The 21,063-nt window shown below is 41.2% G+C and overlaps 1 protein-coding gene and 1 pseudogene across 2 annotated transcripts in view; both read left to right on the top strand.

The window, feature by feature from the left end:
* Positions 1-21,063, top strand: part of STIM1 (stromal interaction molecule 1) — a 220,644-nt gene that overhangs the window by 26,336 nt on the left and 173,245 nt on the right. The gene's annotated exons all lie outside the window — the stretch shown is intronic.
* LOC142446916 (ornithine decarboxylase antizyme 1 pseudogene) lies at positions 11,566-12,462 on the top strand (annotated as a pseudogene).

The raw sequence follows: 21,063 nt of genomic DNA, 5'->3' as shown, positions 1-21,063 counted from the left end.
AAGGTCGATCTGATTACAATGCTCATTCCCTTAATGTTCACTCTGCAGATGGAAGAGCGAAGATGCAAACACAAATAGGAGAGCATCGGTTTTCTCTCTCTTTCTTTTTTCATGAAGAAGCAGCAAACCATACACCCATTCAACAATTTCTGCTTGTACAGTTCAATAACTATACAAATCACCTTCTTTATATCGCCACTGTCACTGTCTCTACTGGTAGTTTCACCAGCATTCACTGTTAATCCCCGTGCCCTGAAGGTCCTCCTTGTGCTTTAGAGTTACTGTTGTCAACGATTTCACAGAAACAACTCTTTGAAAGAATTCAGTTGTGATTAGGGCTATGCCTTCATGGCACAGTTTCAGTTTAAGGCTTAAAGATGATTTCAGGAAATAAATTCAGTGATTCCCTCAGTCTCAAGAGATGCAGTAATATGTCTGGATTCCATAAAAATTTGATGAAAATGTTGCACATTCTCCTCCTTTTGATCATAACCCAACAATAGAGTTCTAAATTAAAACTCTCAGTAGTGACTGCGGGACACTCATCATTTCTTCTGGTCTCTCATAGTTCATGGCGGTGATTAGAGCTGCAGCCCATTTAATGGATCCCATTTCTCAGACTCTGTCTTCCTCTACTGTCCAAGGAGACTAAAGACCAATTACTGTGTCTTTGGTAGCTGTTTGCAAACTTTAAGACCCCAGGTGCTACTCACCAAACTTGAACAGGAACAAAAACTGTACAAACAACATTAGACCAGTTAACCGAATAGACCCTCATAGCCCGGACTCTAAACAGTGGCTACGCCTTAATTGTCTCTCTATCCAAATAGCCTATGAACAAAACTAGATCAAACCCACTGCTACTGAATCCATTGCAACTCATAGCAATCCTATATAAGGTTAAATCTTCACAAGAGCAGATAGCCTCTTTTTTTCCCCCAGCAGAGTAGTCAGTAGTTTGAACCACTGACCTTGTAATTAGTAGTCCCGTGCTTACACGGCAGCACCTCAGGGCTCACTTATAGTCTCTGCCGGTGCATATGAGTGTCAATAGATGTTTGCTGTGAAATGCAGCTCTATTCTGTATAGCTCATGGTGCAATGTCTACGTGTTGCCAGTCTTATCCTGCTCCCCAACCTGCTTATCTTCCCTCCACAGTCTGGTCTTACTCTCTCTCCCCATTATGACCTTCTTGTCTGGGCCCTCTCCAACATACAGCATCTGATCCGGAAATGTTACTCTCCTGTTTCTTCACCTGTCCGTTCCCTGCCTACCAACATTAGCTTCCACCATCCTCCAGTCCTGTCTGTTGTTTTCTCTGCAGTTTCTTAGACTAATTTGAGAGAATACCCTTCTGTAACTACAGACTTTTGGTCTGTACCATATAGTTTGGCATCTAATTATGTATGGTTTCACCTCCTAATGGTTCTGAGGACAGTTCTCTTTCTCCCAGTCAGCTGATAGCAGTCATAGCAAAGTGATTCCTCAGATTGATTGGTGGCCCACCCTTTCGCGAAGCACGCTCCCATTCAGGACCTGTCCTTGTGCCCATCCTGCACACAACAACCTTGTGAAGTATGATGAGAGATTATTTTCAGTGTGTAGAGGGAAAACCAGTGCAAAGAAGCCAAATGACTTCCAAAGGTCATATAGCTAATTTGGGATAGGACAGAGACTAAATTTCAAGTCTTTTGATTTCCAGCTTAGAATTTTCTCTGACATATTTTCTGGCAGAACTTCTACTTTCTGGGCTTTTAGGGGGTTAATTCATGATTCAGGAATGGTGGAGTGACCCAGATAAAAATCTCAGCGCCCTCTCTGTGGTGGCAGTTCCCTGGTGGCTACTGCCTGAGAAAGGTCTGTCCCTGTGGCTACTTGGATTAGCACTAAATTGAAAAGCATTGACTTATTCTGAATGGTCAGAGCATTCCACCAGAGACCCAGGAAATAGGATGGCATATATGTGGCGTGGGTCAATTTTGTGTGGTAGTGGCATGAGCTTTAGAAGCAGACAGACCAAGGTTTGAAATCTGGCTTTACCATTGCTTGTTAACCTCATTCTCAACCAAACTCCTTGCCATCGGCCCCAGATCATTATGACCCTGTACAACAGCTGATTCTTTGGGTTTCTGAGATTTTAAATCTTTCCAAGAACGGAGCCTTTTCTTTCTACTGAGTGGTGGGTTCGGCAGACTTTGTGGTTAGCAGCTTAATGCACAGCCCCCTACATCAAGGCTCCTTTATTAACCTCATGACTATGAGTAAATCGTTAAGCTCTCTTTGATCCTTAAGGCGATTGTGAGAATGTACAAGAGTACATTCAAAAGGTTTGTGAAAAAATGAAAGGAAGGTAGTGAAATTTTCCCACTAATCTTTTGCAACTCCTTTAGATTTAAGGGCCACGTAATGGCCTTTAATAAAGAAGGGAGTATTTGTTGGTGATTTTTGTTGTCAGTATTGCTGTAAGTATAGGGTACCTGGGGCACGAAGAGCCTGAGGAGGTTGTACAAGTCACCCTCGAAGGTTGATTTTTTGACTTGGATCCCAAGCATTAGTGATGGCATATTACCTGAAGTCTGTTGGCTGAGAGGGCTGAGCTTGAACGGTGCTCCCAGAGTCTCGAGTTGCCAATGAAAACAGCTTGTAGGTGGCTTGTGGGTGAAAGAGGGTGTGGTTTCTGCGTCAAATTTTGGGAGCAAAATTCCTATTGTTTTGGCAATGGAATGATTGCATCTGGAAGGTCTAGAGCCCAGTTGTTAGGGTGCAATTTTGGTTATTCCTGAAACCAGATACTGCTCTATAGCTGTTAGTTAAGCACCTCTGTGTCTCTCCAAAAGGAAAAATAGATCTGACCCAGACCATTGTGAGATGGTGGTGTCTTCGGTCTTTGTGGCCACCCAACTTCCGGCTCTCTTCTGTTGCCATCGCTTCAAACATCTGCTTCAAGAGAGGCCATTCAGCTCTTCTCCCCGTGCTCCCTACCCATGGCCCCCTCTGTGCTCTCAGGGAAGCAGGCTCAGAACACATGGAGCTTGCTTTCTCCTCGGGGACTTTGGACTGCTTGATACACAGGAAATGACTAGAAAACAGGAGGAAGGGATTGTACATGACAGATTTGCATGACTGCAGGAGTGGACAGGCTTCTGGGGGAAGGGAGACTCCAGAGGGACGGCAGCTGGGAGAGGCTTCACTGGCTTTTGAGCTTTCCTTGTAGAGTTGAGCCCTATGGTGCTGTTCTTGTGTTTTGTTTTTAAAAACAACAAAAAATCTAGGTGAGCCTCTGGTCATGCCTTTTCTTTTGTCTAGATGATCCTCCCTTTCTTGTCGGGTGATTGAACTCATGATTTTTCTTCAAAGCTTCAGTCCAATATCACCTCTTCTGGAAGCCTTCTTAACTCCCCCATCTCCTGCCCCAGTCCCATTTCACTAGTTTGGTGCTCCCTTCTGTGAACTGTAGTGCAAGGCTTTTGAATTATCTGTCCGAACCACTAGGCTGTGTTTCTAGAGTTGGCGTTTTTTAACTCGTTTCTGTCCTTCATCTCTAGCACATGGCGTGATAGATAGTGAATGTCAGTAAACACAGACAGGAAATTTGAGCATTGACTGGAAGCTAACTTGCCATAAATGGATGTAGGGGGTCAGTTGGGGACTACTGTAGATTCCTTCTTTCATATAATACATATTTGAGGCCAAATATTTGGCGAATAAGGACTGTGTACCAGGAACTCTACAAATCCATTTTATATGAGGGCCCTTGAAAGGATTCATGGAAAAATAGAATTAAAAGACAATGGGAATTTTCCCACAAAATTTTTGAAGCCCCCTTGTACAATAGAGAACTTAAAATGAGAAAGCAGGAAATAAACAGGTGTCATGAAAAAAATGTTAGGTAATACTAAGTTCTGGAAAGCAAAATAAAGTAGGGCAGAGGGTTAGAGAGTGATGAGCGTGCTATTTCAGGTGGGGAGCAGGGAAAACCTCTCAGTGGATGGCCCTTAACATCATCAACTGTGTTAGTCTGGGTAGACTAGAGAAACAAATCTATGGACACACGTGTGTATAAGAAAGAGATTTATATACAACAGCAATTGTGCCTTAAGAAAACATCCCAGCCCAGGCCAGTCCAAGGCCATAAACCTGATATTAGCCCATATGTCCATTAACAATCTATAAAGTCCTCTTCAGACTCACGAAGCACATGGAATGAAGCCAAATGCAGGATGATCACAAGCCAGTGGGTAGAAAGTCTTTGGGTCCAGTGGCGTTCTAAGCATCTCCGTGCTGGCAGGGGTTTCTCTGTGGCTTCTCCGGCTTTAGAGGTCTGGTTGCATCCGTGTGGCTTGTCTTCTGCAATGTCTCCTAGGGAGTAGCAGAGAGAGATAGGTGTCTTCCGCCTCCAAGGAGGAAGTACCAGATTTCCCAGAATTCTCAGGGGAAGGCCATGCCCACACAGAAGTCTCATTGGCTATCTCGAGATTGACAGCCTATATTCCACCCCTATACTCTTTTTTTTTTTCTGAGTTCAAGTTTAATACAGCTACAAAAGATCAATGGGCTTATGCCCCACTACTAGTACATGATACATATCAGGCCCTGCCCAAAACAGCTCAGGGTCATTTTCACTGGCCACCCCTATACTCTTAATCCTTAAATTAACACCAGATTAGGTGACTACCACATCAACTTGCAAGGGCTTTAAGAATCTGAAACCAGGGTGACTTAGATAATGACTTAATTATTATTATTATTTTTAAAGGATCATTTTATCAGGGGCTCTTATAGCTCTTATAACAATCAATACATCAATTGTATCAAGCATATTTGTACATATGTTGTACATATGTACATCATTATTTTCTACACTTGATCTTAGCCAAAAGGCCGAGAAGCGATGTACATCATTATTTTCTAAACATTTGCATTCTATTTGAGCCCTTGGTCTCAGCTCCTCTTCTACTACCACCCCCAATGACCCCTCGATAAATTATACATTATTATTATTTTTGCAACTTATACCAACTGCTGATCTCCCTCCCCCCTTCAGTTTCTTCCCCACTCCTCTTTCTTTTTTTTTTTCCCCACTCCTCTTTCCATCTTCCCCCTACCCTCCTGTTATTGCTGTTCCCATTTTTGTACCCAAGGGGTTTATCTGACCTGGATTGCGTGTTTCCTGAGCAACTTATTTGTACCTGTGTAAATGCTCTGGCCTAGCCCACAGTGAAAGGTAGGTTAGGGGTTGTGATAGTGGGGGACGAGGAAGCCTCAAGGAATCAGAGGACTTATTGTGTGTTTCATGGGTGTATGCTTCACCCTGATTGACTCATCTCTTCCTTGCAACTCTTCTGTGAGGGGATGTCTATTGTCTACAAATGGGTTTGGGTCTCTGCACCCAACTTTCCCTCATTTTCAACAATATGTTTTGTTTGTTTGGTGTCTTCTAATACCTGTTACCTGATCCCTTCGACACCTCATGGTCACACAGGCTGGTGTGCTTCTTTCATGTAGGTTTGTTGATTCTCTGTTAGATGGTCGCTTGTTTATCTTCAAGCCTTTAAGACTCCAGACACTAATCTTTTTATAGCTGGCCACCATCAGCTTTCTTCACCATATTTACTTGTGCACCCATTTTGTCTTCAGCGATTGTGCCAGGAGGGTAAGCACCACAGAATGCCAGGTTGTTAGAACAAAGTGTTCTTGTGTTGAGGGAGGGCTGGAGCAGAGGCCCAAAGAATGACTTAATTAATTAATTTTAAATCATTTTATTGGGGGCTCGTACAACTCTTAGCACAATTCATACATCCATCCATGTATCAAGCACATCTGAACGCTTGTTGCCCTCATCATTCTAAAAACATTTGCTTTCTATTTGAGCCCTTGGTATCAGCTCCTCTTTTCCCCCCCTCCCTCCCCAACCCCTCTCCCTCATGAACCCTTGATAATTTAGAAATTATTATTACTTTGTCATGTCTTACACTGTCAGATGTCTCCCTTCACCCACTTTTCTGTTGTCCATCCCCCAGGGAGAGGGCCATGCATAGATCCTTGTAATCAGTTTCCCTTTTCTATCCCACCTCCCCTCCACCCTCCCGGTATCGCAACTCTCACTACTAGTCCTGAGGGTTTCATCTGTTCTGGATTCCCTGTGTTTCCAGTTCCTATCTGTACCAGTGTACATCCTTTTGTCTAGCCAGATTTGTAAGGTAGAATTGGGATCATGACAGTGGTAGGGAGGAAGCATTTAGGAACTAGAGGAAAGTTGTATGTTTCATCGTTGCTACATCGCACCCTGACTGGCTCATTTCCTCCCCAAGATCCTTCTGTAAGGGGATCTCCAGTGTCCTACAAATGGGCTTTGGGTCTCCACTCTGCACTGCCCCTCATTTTCAATAATATGATTTTTGTTCTGATGATGCCTGGTACCTGATCCCTTCAACACCTTGTGATCACACAGGCTGGTGTGCTTCTCCCATGTGGGCTTTGTTGCTCCTGAGCTAGATGGCTGCTTGTCCACCTTCAAACCTTTAAGACCCCAGATGCTATATCTTTTGATAGCTGGGCACCATCAACTTTTCCCCCCACATTTGCTTATGTACCTGCTTTGTCTTCAGGGATCGTGTCAGGAATGTGAGCATTATGGAATTCCACTGTAATAGAACAAAGTATTCTTGCATTGAGGAATGACTTAATTTTTAAGATCGGAATTTCTTCATCCATAAAATGAGAGCAAGAATCCCTGCCCAGCATTGTAAGGAATACTGTAAATATTCAGTGAATTAGCAGACATTCAGTTTTTATTTTGTTTTTAAACAATGGGTAGTAAAAGGCTTGTCTTTCTCTCTCCTCAGTCAAGAAGATGAGTGAGCAGTGTGAGACCAGCCAAATGTTTTCAGCACTTTGAATACCAAGGAAACTGACTTCTATTAGGAACTATCGTGCCATTTCCTTGGGACGCAGATTGATGCAGCCCCCATTGAGGGGGTGAATGAAATGCATTCCCCGAGTGGGACTCCATGTGAATTAGCAAAAGGGGAACTTGTGGCCTCTTCTGCTTAGTTCCCAGGTGAATGTGGAAATCACTCCCTTCTACTCTTCTTCTTAGTTCTGCCTTGTCTCTTGTTATGTTTGAATCTAACCTAATTAATAATTAACCATACTCCAGAAACATTAGAGTGAACCAGTTTACTGTCTCTTCTGCCTTTGCTGTACTTTTAACCATAAAACAGGCTGTAACATAGTCCCTGCCCTTGTCTTTGGGAAATCCACAGCTCATGTAACTTCGTCACTAGATGGAGAACACCTAAATTATAAAATGGTGTGTTATAGACAAACTCTGCCAGAAGAGAGTCTAGGCTGGACTTGGAGAAGCCCAAGAAGATTTTTTGAAGGAGATGGCGCTTATGTGTGCTCTAAGTACAGAATGAGTAGACTCAGATTTATAAAGAATATTTTCTTTATATTGTTGTGAATATACACGGCAAAACATACAGCAATTTAACAGTTTCCACATGTACAATTCAGTGATAGTGATTGCATTCTTTGAGATGTGTAACCTTTCTCATCCTTCTTTGATTTCTTCCACCATTTACGTAAATTCACTGACCCTTGATGTTTCTAATCATTTGACCTCATATAATTAGATCTTCATACAACCAAAATGCATTAATAATTACTGTTGACTGGAATGTGAAAGTTGGAAACAAAGGAGAAAAATAGGTAGTTGAAAATAGCCTTGGGAATAGATTTTTATAAGATCAATGACTTATTCATTGCAAATATCTTTTTCCAACAATATAAGCAAGCACGATTCACATGGATTTTTTTCATTGAAACACACAGGAATCAAATTGACTACATCTGTAGAAAGAGACAATGGAGAAACTCAAGATCACTAGTCAGAACAAGGCCAGGAACTGATTGACTGGAACAGACTGGAACAGTTGCTCACATGCAAGGTCACGTGTTAAAGCTGAAGAAAATTAAAACAAGCCCAGAAGAACTAAAGTACAGCTTCAAGTATATTCCACCAGAATTTGGAGACAAGGTCAGGATAAATTTGACATTAGACACGATGATTGAAGACCAGACAGATTGTGGGATGATATAAAGGACATGATACACAAGAAAGCAAAAAATCATTAAAAAGACAGGAAAGAAGAACAAGAGCAAAATGGGTGTCAGAAGAGATTCTGCAACTTGCTCTAGAATGTCGAGAAATTAAAGTGACTGGAAGAAATGATGAGTGAACAGTTGAACAGAAGATTTCAAAGAGCGGCTTGAGAAGACAAAGTAAAGTGTTGTAAGGAAATGTGCAAGACCTGGAGGTAGAAAACCAAAGGAATGAGAACATGCTTCTTGAGCTGAAAGAGCTGGAAAAAGGCCTAGAAGATTTAAGGATCCTAAAGGTTATGAATTTTAATCTCCTCAATGGGTAAAATATTGAATGATGCATGAAGCATCAAAAGAAGATAGAAGAATGAAGAAAATGTTCTAAAACAGATTGTGATGATTGTACAACTCTTCTTGATGTGACTGAACTATTGAATTATATTTGAATTATATGCCAATTAAAGTATTTTAAAAAGCTAGAATACACAGAGTCATTGTACCCAAAATAACTAGCTGATGTTCAGTTATTTCAGGAGGGAGCATATAATCAAGAATCAATGGTATTGAAAGAAGTCCAAGATTAAGGTGACCAGACGTCCCGCTTTTTAACAATTTGTCCCGTGTCCCTCGGCGTTTTAAAAAAGTCCCGATTTTTGGAAAGAATGCCCGACAAGCTAGGGAGCGGCGGGAGAACGGGAAGGGAATATACTGTTTTCGGCTGCCATGTGGCTATTTCGCCAGGATATGAGTTTTATATTATTTTTGTTAATTTTATAATGTTAAACTTTAATAATAACAACAAATAATTGTTGAGAATTGATTATTTCTCCATGTTGATCAGTTGCTAGAATTTGACCACCATTGTTTCGACTTAATGAACAATGGCATTTTTTGGCATAGGCAATGCCGAAAACATTTTGTAGCTGTCTCTTAGCCGATACACATCATACTGCGTGCTAGTGCTAGTTAAACAAGTGATGTCAACAAATCAGCTATTCAGATAATTTAGGTAAGTTATTTATTTAATAAATACATACATTTTCTTGAATTTAGCAGACAGTACTCGTATTTATATTTTATAGTGGCGGCAAAAAGTCTAGTGCCGGCCTTAAAAGTGACACTTAAGACTTACATTACTGCAAATTCAGAGAAAAAATAATACAAATTAGTTTTGTTATTATTTAGAAAGAAATATACGATTAAAATTAAAATAATTAAAATATATAGTTACTTTATAACAATCAAATTAATTTATAAACTAACAATAAAATATGTTCATGTAATTATGTGCCTACTTGCTGTTTTTAAGCAATATGTATATAATTATAATATAATTTAAAATTATTTTTAGAATTTTAGCATGAGTAAGAAAAGAGGATGCAAATTCAACGATGATCTAAGAAGTGAATTTCCTTTTATTAAAAAGAATGATATTTCAAAGCACTCGGAGACACAGAAACATAAAAGATATTTAAATACTGCTGCATCTTCCTCCAAAATACAGGAATTTTTTCGGAAAACAACTTATGGAGACAAAGAAAAGAAATTAGCATTAGCAGAAGGACTTATGTCTTTTCATGCTATTAATCACAACCATTCCTTCAGATCTATGGACTGTACATCACAAGTTGTCAAAAAGTTTATCAACAAAAAATTTTTCTGTGCTAGAACAAAATCTGAGGTTATTGTGTGTAATGTGCTTTTCCCATATGCATTTTCAGAATTAAAAATCTAGGAAAAATTAATCTATATCCATATATTCTGATGCATCTAATCATAAGGATATGAAGTTATTTCCAACCATTATTAGATTTTTTGATTTGGAAGCTGGAATAAAAATTAGAGTTTTAGATTTTGTTTCTGTGCCCACGAAACTTCTGAAATAATTTTCAGTTCCATTATTAATATTTTGGAAAAAAACAATTTAAAACATAAAATGATTGCATATTGTGCAGACAACACGAACGCAAATTTTGGAGGAAAAGCGAGAAGAGGTACAAATAATATTTTTTATAAAACAAAAACCTTAAAACATTGTTGTTGGTTGTGCAGCACACATAATACATAACTCCATAAAACAGCTGCTGACTTGTTGCCTGTAGATATGAAAAATATTGTTATTAAAATATATTCTTATTTCTATATATACACTGTGCGTGTTGAAATGCTTAAAGAATTTTGTGAAATGGCAGAAGTCGAATATCAGAAAACACTTGGATACAGTAAAATGCGCTGATTAGCTCTTTTGCCAGCTGTCAGAAGAATTTTGAAAATGTACGATCCTTTGAAATCCTACTTTCTTTTTTTAATTTAATAAATCATTTTATTGGAGCTCATACAACTCTTATCACAATCTATAAATACATCAATTGAGTAAAGCACCCTTTTACATTTGTTGCTCTCATCATTCTCAAAATTTGCCTTCTGCTTGATTTCCTGGAATCAGCTCTTTTTCCTTTTTTCCTTCCCCCTTATAAATCCTTAATAATTTATAAATTATTACTTTATCTTACACTGCCCGGCGTCTCCCTTCACCCACTTCCCTGTTGCCCATTCCCCAGAGAGGAGGTTATATGGAGATCCTTGTGATCAGTTTCCCCTTTCTACACCCCCTTCCCTCCCTGTATTGCCACTCTCACCGCTGGTCCTGAGGGGTTCATCCATCCTAGATACCCTGTGTTTCCAGATCCCTACTGCACCACTGTACATCCTCTGGTCTAACCAGGTCGGCAAGGCAGAATTGGGATCATGATAATTGGCGGGGAGGAGAAGCTTTCAAGAACTAGAGGAAAGTTTTGAGTTTCATTGTTGCTGCACTGAACCCTGAGTGACTCATCTCCCCACTACCCCTTTGCAAGGGATGTCCAGCTGGCTACAGATGGGCATTGGGTCCCCATCACACACTCGCTTCATTCATGGTGATGTGGAAATCCTACTTTCTATCACAGGATAAATGTCCTAGAGTTTTATAAGAGTTTTTTGAAAAGAATCTTCAAAATTTTGGCTAGAGTTTGTACACAATCAAGCAGCTCTTTTCAAAATGCTATAAAACTTATTGAAGGTGACAAAATTTCAGTAATCGAAGTAGCAAATGAAGTTAATCAGTGTCAAGAACGGTTAGAAAATAATTCTCTTCCGTTGACTATCCGTAATAGTATAAGCCAGCTAGAAGAACACGGTGCAATAAATCGTGCAGATATCATGAATCACATTACAAAGTTCTATAGTAGCTGCATAGATTATTTAGAAGAGTGGATGGTACATTACAATGATATTGAACATTTTCATTGGGTTACAGTAAAATAAGAACTTAATTGGAATGCTGTGCAAAAATCATTCGATCATATCACTCAAAATTTCCCATATAGTAATATTTCTGAAAATGATCTATTTAATGAGGTATCATTATTAAAATATATATTGATAAGGAAAAGTTAAATCTTGGGCATCAGCAAAATTCACAATAGAGAACAAATGGGGCGAACAGCGGCGGTGGAGGTTTTCCTGGTGAAATCCTGCCTGCAGAGGATCCTCAACAGCCACTGCTTCGCCAGAGAGAAGGAAGGGGATAAACCCAGCGCCACCACCGTCCACCCCGGCCGCACCATGCCGCTCCTTAGCCTGCACAGCCGCGGCGGCCGCAGCAGCGAGAATTCCAGGCTCCCCCTCAGTTGCTGGAGTAACCTGGGTCCAGGGCCTCGGTGGTGTTCCTGATGCCCCTCACCCACCCCTGAAGATCCCCGGTGGGCGAGGGGATAGTCAGGGGGATCACAATCTTTCAGCCAAGTTATTTTACTCGGATAATCGGCTGACATAACAGAGGAACTAGCGGCTAATGACAAGACCAGGATTCTTAACGTCCAGTCCAGGCTCACGGAGTCCAAACATGTCACCTGGAGGGCTGTGTTGAGCGGCGGCAGCCTCTACATCGAGATGCCAGGTGGTGCCCTGCCCGAGGGGAGCAAAGACAGCCTTGCCTTGCTGCTCGAGTTTGCCAAGGAGCAGCTCCGCGTGGATCACGTCTTCATTTGCTTCCACAAGAACAGATGACAGAGCCGCCTTGCTCCGTACCTTCAGCTTTCTGGGCTTTGAGATTGTGAGACAGGGCATCCTCTTGTCCCCAAGAGACCCGACGCCTGCTTCATGGTCTACACGCTGGAGAGGGACTCTTCCAAGGAGGAGTAGCCATGCCGCCACCAGCCCCGCCATCTGCAGAGGCAGGCCTGTCCAATGGCCTTGCCCAGCGGCTGAGTCCCTGTGGATGGGCTGGGGTGCCCCCTCTTCCCAGGTGTGTCCGCATGTTGTAATTGTGCAAATAAACGCTCACTCCAAATTAAAAAAAAAAGAGAAAACAAATGGTTAGAAATATTTCATCATTTTGAAACAAACCAGGTTCCATACAATAATGCACTAAAAACTGTGGAATACACTCTATCCTTAACTAGGAACTAATGCTGCAACTGAACGCATTTTTTCTACAGTAAAGTGTGGACATCAGAAAAATCACAATTAAGTGTTGAGACTTTGAAAGCCCTTTTAATGTGTGAAATATAATTGAACAAATTCTTGTGAAAAGTTTCATGACCTTTTAAACGATAGCAATCTACTAAAAAAATTCACTCAAATGAGAAATATGCCAAAGAATAAAATAATACTATACATAATTTTTAATGTATTATATTTGTAAATTGTACTTATGTTGAAATTAAAAAATATAATACAATTTTTGAGTTCTATGAAAATGTTTGTCGCCCCATATAGGCCAAATTTTTAATCAAGTGTCTCCCCCCACCCCCTTCCCCAGTCAGTGGTGCCCCGCTTTACCAATGTGAAAATCTGGTCACCTTATCCAAGATGCACTGAAGACATTGGTCTAGAAATTGATGGCTGACTAGCTGAGCTGTTTCAGCGAAGGGGATATCATATTGCAAGTCCTGACGCATCTATGCCTAGGGATTTGGAAGCTAGTTACATGGCCAATTGACTCAGAGATATGCATTAATGCCCATTTCAAAGAAAGGTGACCAACAGAATGAGGAAGTTATTGAACAATTATTTCGCATCCATGTGACAAGCAAGACAAATTTTCTGAAGATAACTGAAAAAAAACAGTTAAAGCAGTACAGAGGGAACTGCCGGAAATTCAAGCTGAATCCAGAAGAGGATGTGGAATGAATGATACCATTGCTGCCGTTAGATGGATCTTGGCTGAAAGGAAATGCTAGAAAGATGTTTGCCTACGTTTTCTTGACAATGTAAAGTCTTTCAACTGTGTGAATCATGACAAATTATAGATAGTATTAGGAAGAGTGTAAGTTTTAGAACACTTAATTATGTGGAACCTGTACATAGACTTAGAAGCAGTTGTTTGATCCGAACAAGGGGATACTGACTGATTTAAAATTAGGAAAAATAAGTGTAAAGGTTGTATTTTCACCATACTTATTCAGTCTGTATGCTAAGCAAATATTCTGAGAAGCTGGACTCTAAGAAGACTGAGACAACAGGACTGGATTTAACACTGTGATATGCAGATGTCACAACCTTACTTGCTGAAAGTGAAAAAGACTTGAAGCATTTACTGACATAGTTTGGACTGTACCTCAACATAGAACAAAAGCTATTAGAAATGGACCACTAAGCAACACCGTGATAAAGGGAGATAAGATTCAAGTTGTCAGGATTTCATTTTATTTGGAATAACAATCAATGCCCATGAAAGTAACAGTCAAGAAGTCAAATAACATTCAATTGTGCAAATCTGCTGCAAAAGACCTCTTTAGTTTAAAGTGCTAGAAAAGCAAAGACGTTACTATGAGAACAAAGGTTTTTCTGCCCAACCTCTGACATTCTCAGTTTCCTTTTATGTGTGTGATAGCTGGACAAGACCGAGGAAGACTTGATGTCTCTGATTATGATGTTGGTGAAGAATATTGCATATACTGGACTGCCAGGAGCATGCACGTACGGTCAGAATGCTCCCCAGAAGGGCGGATGCAAGACTTCATCTCACTTACTTTGGAACGTATTATTAGGAGAGACCAATCCCTGAGAAGGAGGACATGCTTGGAAAAGTAGCGGGTTAGTGAAAAAGAGGAAGATGCACAGACACAGTGGCTACAACCATGGGCTCAAACTACAGCAACCATTATGGGTGTGGTGCAGTTTCGGGTTGTTATGAGTTGAAACTGATTATATGGTATCCAATGACAACAATACCAGATAAATCTTGAAAGAGCATAATGCTCAAAGCAGAAATTCTTTCCCAGTTAAGACAAACTGGTTTACAAGGCTTCAAAAGGTATTTTTGGCTTAAGGCTCAAAGATTATCACGGAACAACAGTGCCAAGGATTCATCCTACCTCTATCTAGAAAGTCTGAATTCCATGATAGTGTGAAATTCTGTTTTTCCTTCACTTCCCTCTGATTAGGATTCTCAAGATCCTTGTTGGTGCACTAGTTAAGCAATTGGCTGCTAACGGAAAAGTCAGTGATTTGAACCAGGCATCCTCAAACTACGGCCTGCGGGACACATGTGCCCCGCTGAGGATATTTATCTAGCCCGCCGGGTGTTTTTGCCCCATTTTTTTTTTTTGAAATAAGATATGTGCAGTGTGCATAGGAATTTGTTCATTTTTTTTTTAAAACTCTAGTCGGCCCTCCAATGGGTCTGAGGGACAGAGTGGAGAACCGCTGGTTTGACCCCACCAGCTGCTCCTGGAGAAAAATGTGATGGTTTCTTTGTAAAGACTTTCAGCTTTAGAACTTGAGTCAGCTCTACTCAATCCTATAGGGTTGTTAGGTGTCAGAATTGACTCAGGACCAATGCGTTTGTTTTGGGTCAAGATTATTTTATAGAATCTATTCTCCTATAGAATCTTTGATCCAGATATTCAGTTATGATAGCTGGCCACAATCCAGTTCTTCTGATTTCATGCAAAGGAAGCAGTTGCTTGCAGTTAGTCTCAGGTCATTTCCTGATTTTCCTTTGTTACTCCAGGTGACTAGAAACCAGTGGGTTTGCCTTGATGGTCACTTGTAAGCGTTTTTAATTTTCCCCATGAAAAGCAAACAAACAAACTTTTTATTGTGAATTGGGTGAAAGTATTCGTAAGCTCTTAAGACTCCAGGCATTTTGCAATAAACCAAGAGACAATAGATGCAGCAAACAAGTCATTAGGCAAATTAACTGTGATATCTCATGGTACCAGGAAATAAACCTCCAAACTAAAGAACCCAAGTTACATGAGGTGTTTTGGTTGTACAGCCACCCACCCCAGCATGCTGTTACATTGTGGGGACTGCAAACAATGTCACAAGACAAAATGTGTATTCATTGTTGAACAGGGAACCAATTTGCTCGGTAAACTTTCACCCCAATCATAATTTTCAAAAATGTAAGTGAAAGAAGCCAATGACAAAAGGTTGCATGCCATATATTCTTTTAATGTAAAATGTTCAGAATAGGCAAATCTGAAGGCTAGAGAGTCCTTGAGTGTGTAAATGGTTAAGTACTGTGCTACTAACCTAAAGGTTGGCTGTTCAAGTCCCTCCAATGGTGCCTCAGACGAATGGCCTCAGGGCTACCTCCAAAAGGTCACAGTCATTGTAGACCCTGTGGAGTGCATTTCTACTGTGAAGCACATGGGTCTAAGCAACTTGAAAACATTAGTAGACTAAACGTAGAATAGTGGCTTCTAGGTAACTCAGGGAAGGGGACTGTGGGGGATGAGTGCTAATGGGTCTGGGTACTTAAAAAATTTTTTAGTGTTGAAAATATTCTAGATTATGGTGATGGCTGCACAATTTTGTTAATATCTAGAACGCCGCTGAATTATGTATTTTAGAACAGTAAGCTGCTTGGTATGTGAAATATATATTTAAAACAGTAAGCTCTTCCCCCCCCTCTATACACACACACACACACACACACACACACACACACACACACACACACACATAGAGAGAGAGAATAGTGTTTATTTGGCAGTATTGGTTTTAACAGTAGTAGAAAACTATTATTTATCTTCTTTCCTAATTGAAAGGTTTTCTGTAGGACTTAAGCCTATACAGGTAAGGAGTTATAAGCCTGTTCTCACTTTGAGACCTGACTTTGAACATAAGGTAGGCATCAGCCCACAAGTGGGTAATGGAGGATGCAGCATTTTCTTGCTTTGGTGCAAGGGGATGTTTCCTGCTTTGGCTGAGATTGGCATGGGTGAGTCATCCCTTGTAGTCTGGGAGATGTGGGATGTGAAGAATGAGTTGTCATCTAGTCTAATGACATCTTGAGTATCACATAGTTGTAGGCCTAATATAGAACCTGAACCAATTGGCTTGGATTATTTATGTATAATTCTCTACAAATCATTTGAGGCTTTAGGAAAAGAGAGAAAATCTAAGTCTATGGGAGATGCCAGGTGAGGAAAGTCAGGGACATTATTGATCTGTTTTACCTTTTCACAAATGAGCAATTGAAAACTTGAAGATTTCTCTTTCCCCCTCCACTGTAAGCAATTTTTGATGAACTTCTTTGTGGCTGATGTTATGGCTGCAGTAAGACAGACATGAGTCCTGCCCCCAGGAAGCGCCCAAATATACCCTGAGGGTGAATAGACATCTCAGATACCAAGGGCGTCAGAATGGCTCAGATAGGATTGTGTGCACTCAGAGGAGAGAGCGATGGCTTTGATTTTGGGAATGAGAGGAAACTGGGAAACCACCTTGAACCCAAGAGCTGAAAGCAGTAGGCACTGGGTGATGGAGACCTCAGGGAGGTAAAATACCATATATGCTCGTGTATAAGCCGAGTTTTTCAGCACAAAAAATGTGCTGAAAAACTGGAGTTTGGCTTATACCCGGGTCAGTGGCATGAATGGATGTCATCTGGTCAAGCCCGACTAACAAAAGGAGGAAATCTCATGAAGCCTGACACAGAGTTAATAGCAAAGTGGGTTCGAGATGCTTGGGAAGACATTCCAGAAGACATGATGCGACGTGCCTTCCAGAAATGTAGTATTAGCAATGCTATGGATGGCAGTGAAGACTGCGCTTTGTATGAAAATGACAGCAGTGATGGTGATGACAGCAATCTCAGTGAGGACAGCGTCTATGATGACCTCACACCAGCTGAAGCTCTGCATTGGGATACAGATGATGATGAGGAATCCAGTTTTGAAGGATTTTAACTCTTCACATTTTATCTTGGTTGCTGATTGAGCTCAGGGAATAGAACTCTTAAGGTACCATTGTTGATACCTTATTGTTTTTGTTGAACCTATTTTCCACTTACTGTGCTGGTTTACTAATGTTAAATGACATCCTTTTATTTATGTTTTTTATTTAAAATAAATATATATTTAATACATTACCCCACAGATGTCTCAATTTTTAGTAATTTTATTTTTATTTGTTTTGATTATTGAAACTCACCAATAGCTTCTGCATTTTCCACCCTAGGCTTATACTCGAGTCAATCAGTTTCTCTGGTTTCCCAGGTAATAATTAGGTACCTCGGCTTATACTCGGGTCGGCTTATATTTGAGTATATATGGTACATTCTTGTCCATACCGTTCCTATCCTGTTTTTGAACCTGCTCACTTTTGCTCTGCAATGGGCCTTTGAATATATGAGCACTAGTCAAAACTGGGCCAAGACAAGAGGCTGGGCCCTGTCTTTGTTATTGTTTTTGGGTGCCATCAAGTTGATTTCTGACTCATAGTGACCCTGTGCACAACAGGTCCTGTTCCCTTCTCACAACTGTTACTGTGCTTGAGCCCATTGTAGCCACTGTGTCAGTCCGTCTCGTTGAAGGTCTTCCTCTCTCTCGCTGCCCCTCTGCTTTATCAAACATGATGTCCTTCTCCAGGGACTGGTCTCTCCTGACAGCATGTCCAGAGTGTGAGATGAAGTCTCACCATCTTGGCCTCTAAGGAGCACTCAGGCCATACTTCTTCCAACACAGGGCTTTCCCTGCCTGTTGAAGTTCATAATGTATTGCAGGAGCCTGTTGACTGTAACACCACGGGGCAAGGTGTGTCATAGACAGGGATGGACTCGGTGTCTGAGCCTACAGACTGGCTCAGGAAGGGATTAGCAAGGCTGCTGTGAGGTAGAACTTTAAAGGAAAAACCATTAATGTCATCGCTGAAAGGTAAAACAGAGGTCTGGACTAGTCCTTTGGAGTGTGGGTTACTTTGGGCTTTCCACCTCACCTTCAGATTTGAGATGAGGGAATAAGTTATCTCCAAGTGTCTTCAGGTATGTCCAGGTTTCCAGAAGTGTCCAGGAATAGCTCTCTCTCCCCCACAATCCCTTCCAATCCACGCTGAGCTGACTGCGGAAGGCTGGTCCTTGTTCTATGCTTGTTCCAGTGCCGTTTTGGAAAGATGAAGCCTAAGAGGTGCCAGAGCTATTGCAGTTGCTATGGGGACAGAGACAGGTGGGCTTCCAGCCCTGCTTGAGTTAGAGACTGAGGAGTTTGTTCTCTTCAACCAGCTGAAGGCCTGCCTCTGTGGTGAAACTGGATAAGAAGTCCCCACAGCTTGTTTTTCATTTGGGGCTATTTTCAGCCTTGGAGCCCAGCAAGGTGGAATGATTGAGATGCTTTTGAGGGGTTCATACTCTTGCCAGTTTCTCCTTGCCAGGATGTGGGCCCAACCATTTCCCAGGAGAGCAGCCTTTCTACATAACCAAGTGCTAAAAGGAAGGAGCATTTTCCTTCCCTCTCAATAGGCAGTATAAGAAATGTGAGGATGGGTATTCAGTCTGCTATTGCAGCCCATGTCCTAAATGGTGATGCCTCACAGTCAGCTGTGTCATCTTCAGGGCAGTTGTGAGGAACTCTTGGCTTCCTTTCTTGTGTTGGTCTTGTCATCTCCATGGTCGGACTCTGCTGTGGGAGGGATTCTGCAAATGTGTGAACCTGTTGCTGGCCAGGGACTTGATCTGTGCTGTGGCTGGACAACTTCAGGGCTCAGAGCAGATGGAACGGCCTCGCTGTACTGGCAAGTGGCCCATCAATGGTCTACAACCAGTAGTGTGTTTTCAGGAGGTTCCCACTTAGGGAGTGCGTACTGTGTACCAGGCAACTATGGTGAGCATCGTGCTAGGGGCTGTGGTTCTATAAAATAAGCCTAAGGCAAGACCATCATTTTATCCATAGGGCTTAATACAGGGCCAACATGTGAATAAATGTTCAGTAAACATTAGTCTGATGAATACAGTATTTTCTTATATAAACAAAAAGGATCCTGGGAGGGAGCTGGCAGCTATTGAATGCCAGGCATTGTGTTAAGTGCTTCACAGACCTTTCCTGAAAAAAAAAGCCTTCAGAGATGATTCTTGTTACTAGTGTCTTGTGGATGAAGGAAATAGGGGTAAATTACTTGGCCAAGTTACTTTCCATCAGTTTTGTCTATGCTCTTTCTTGAGGGACTGGCCTCACAGGGGACACGCATTTTGTTTTCAGTATTTTGGGAGTATCTGGAATAAATCTAAGTTTTTTTTTTCAAATTCAACAAAGGTGCTCATATAGATCAGCATAATATAAGTTGCATGACTTTGAAGGGCTACCATTGAGTAGAGGAGACAGGTAAATAGATAGTATAGTGTAGTAAGTATTAAAGGAGCCATAAAAACAAGGACCAGTCTGTTATCTTATGCGAAGTCCCATGGGAAGGGAAGGATCGGGAGGGGTTTTATTCTGTGACTGTCTGTGTCTCATTTCTTCTTTCTTTCCATCCCTGTAGCTCTTCTTTGGAATCTTCCATGCCACCTAATCATGTATTTCGACAGTTTCGTGAGAGTAGGAAATCTCAATTTTTTTTTTTGTTTCAGTGTTATTTATTTATTTATTTTTCTCCCTTTAAATTCTTTATCTTTTTTTTTTTAAAAAAAACAATTTATTAGGGGCTCATACAACTCTTATCACAATCCATACATATACATACATCAATCGTATAAAGCACTTCTGTACATTCTTTTCCCTAATGGTTTTCTTTTTTTTTTCTTTTCTTTTTTTACATTTTATTAGGGGCTCATACAACTGTTATCACAATCCATACATATACATACATCAATTGGAAATCTCAATTTTTTATTAGGATTCCTACTACTTGAAACCAACCCCAAATCCAGACTTATTGCCATCAAGCCGATTTCTGAGTCACGGTGACCCCGTGTGTTCCAGGGTAAAACTGCTCCATGGGATTTTCTTGGCTGTAGACTTCAGGGGATAAAATCACCAGGCCTTTCTTCCCTGGTGCTGCTGGGCTGGTTCAAACCACCAACCTTTCGGTTAGTAATTGATTGCACACTATGTGTGCTTCCCAGGGACCTGTACTCCTAGCATTTAGGCATTCTTTTTCTTGCTTCCCGGGCCATGTCACTTACTTTCTCTGGGCCTCAGTTGCATTTTCTGTAAAACAGAAGCTAGCAATAAACAGGTATTTTATAATATGAAGGTACCTGCTAGTTCAGATGGTAACCTTTGGAGGTCTGTTCAGTTCTCCCAAATCTGATTTCTGTGCTGATACCCTTCTGGCCCCAATATTGGAATGGGCATCCAGGGGTTTTGAGTTCATTTTGTCCCCGAGATTGCTGAGGGTGTCTTGTAGCTCCTCAGAAGTCAGCTAACCTTTTCCCCTCACTACTGTTAAAGCTGCAGACACAGCAGCACCAACAGAGGCTCTTGGCTTCTGGCCACACTCCAGGACTGGATCTGGTCTGGCAGTGAGAACTGGACTGAGGTTGTAAACTCAAGAGAACCTTCCTTGTCTTTGAGTGTGTTTGCTCCTGTGGGTTGTTTCCTTATCAGCTAGTCACACCAGAGGCCATGGCTTCCTGATTTGCCTTCTGGGAGGTGTTGTTGAGTTGTGGGATAGGACCTACGCTTAGGGCATTGAGCTCTCTAGGCATTGGGCCCCAAATTTAAAGCTGCAGTAAACCCCATGCTT

This window comes from Tenrec ecaudatus, chromosome 4 (assembly GCF_050624435.1).
Source record: "Tenrec ecaudatus isolate mTenEca1 chromosome 4, mTenEca1.hap1, whole genome shotgun sequence".
Classification (NCBI taxonomy): Eukaryota; Metazoa; Chordata; class Mammalia; order Afrosoricida; family Tenrecidae; genus Tenrec; species Tenrec ecaudatus.
This window is presented reverse-complemented; position numbering and strand designations above follow the sequence as displayed.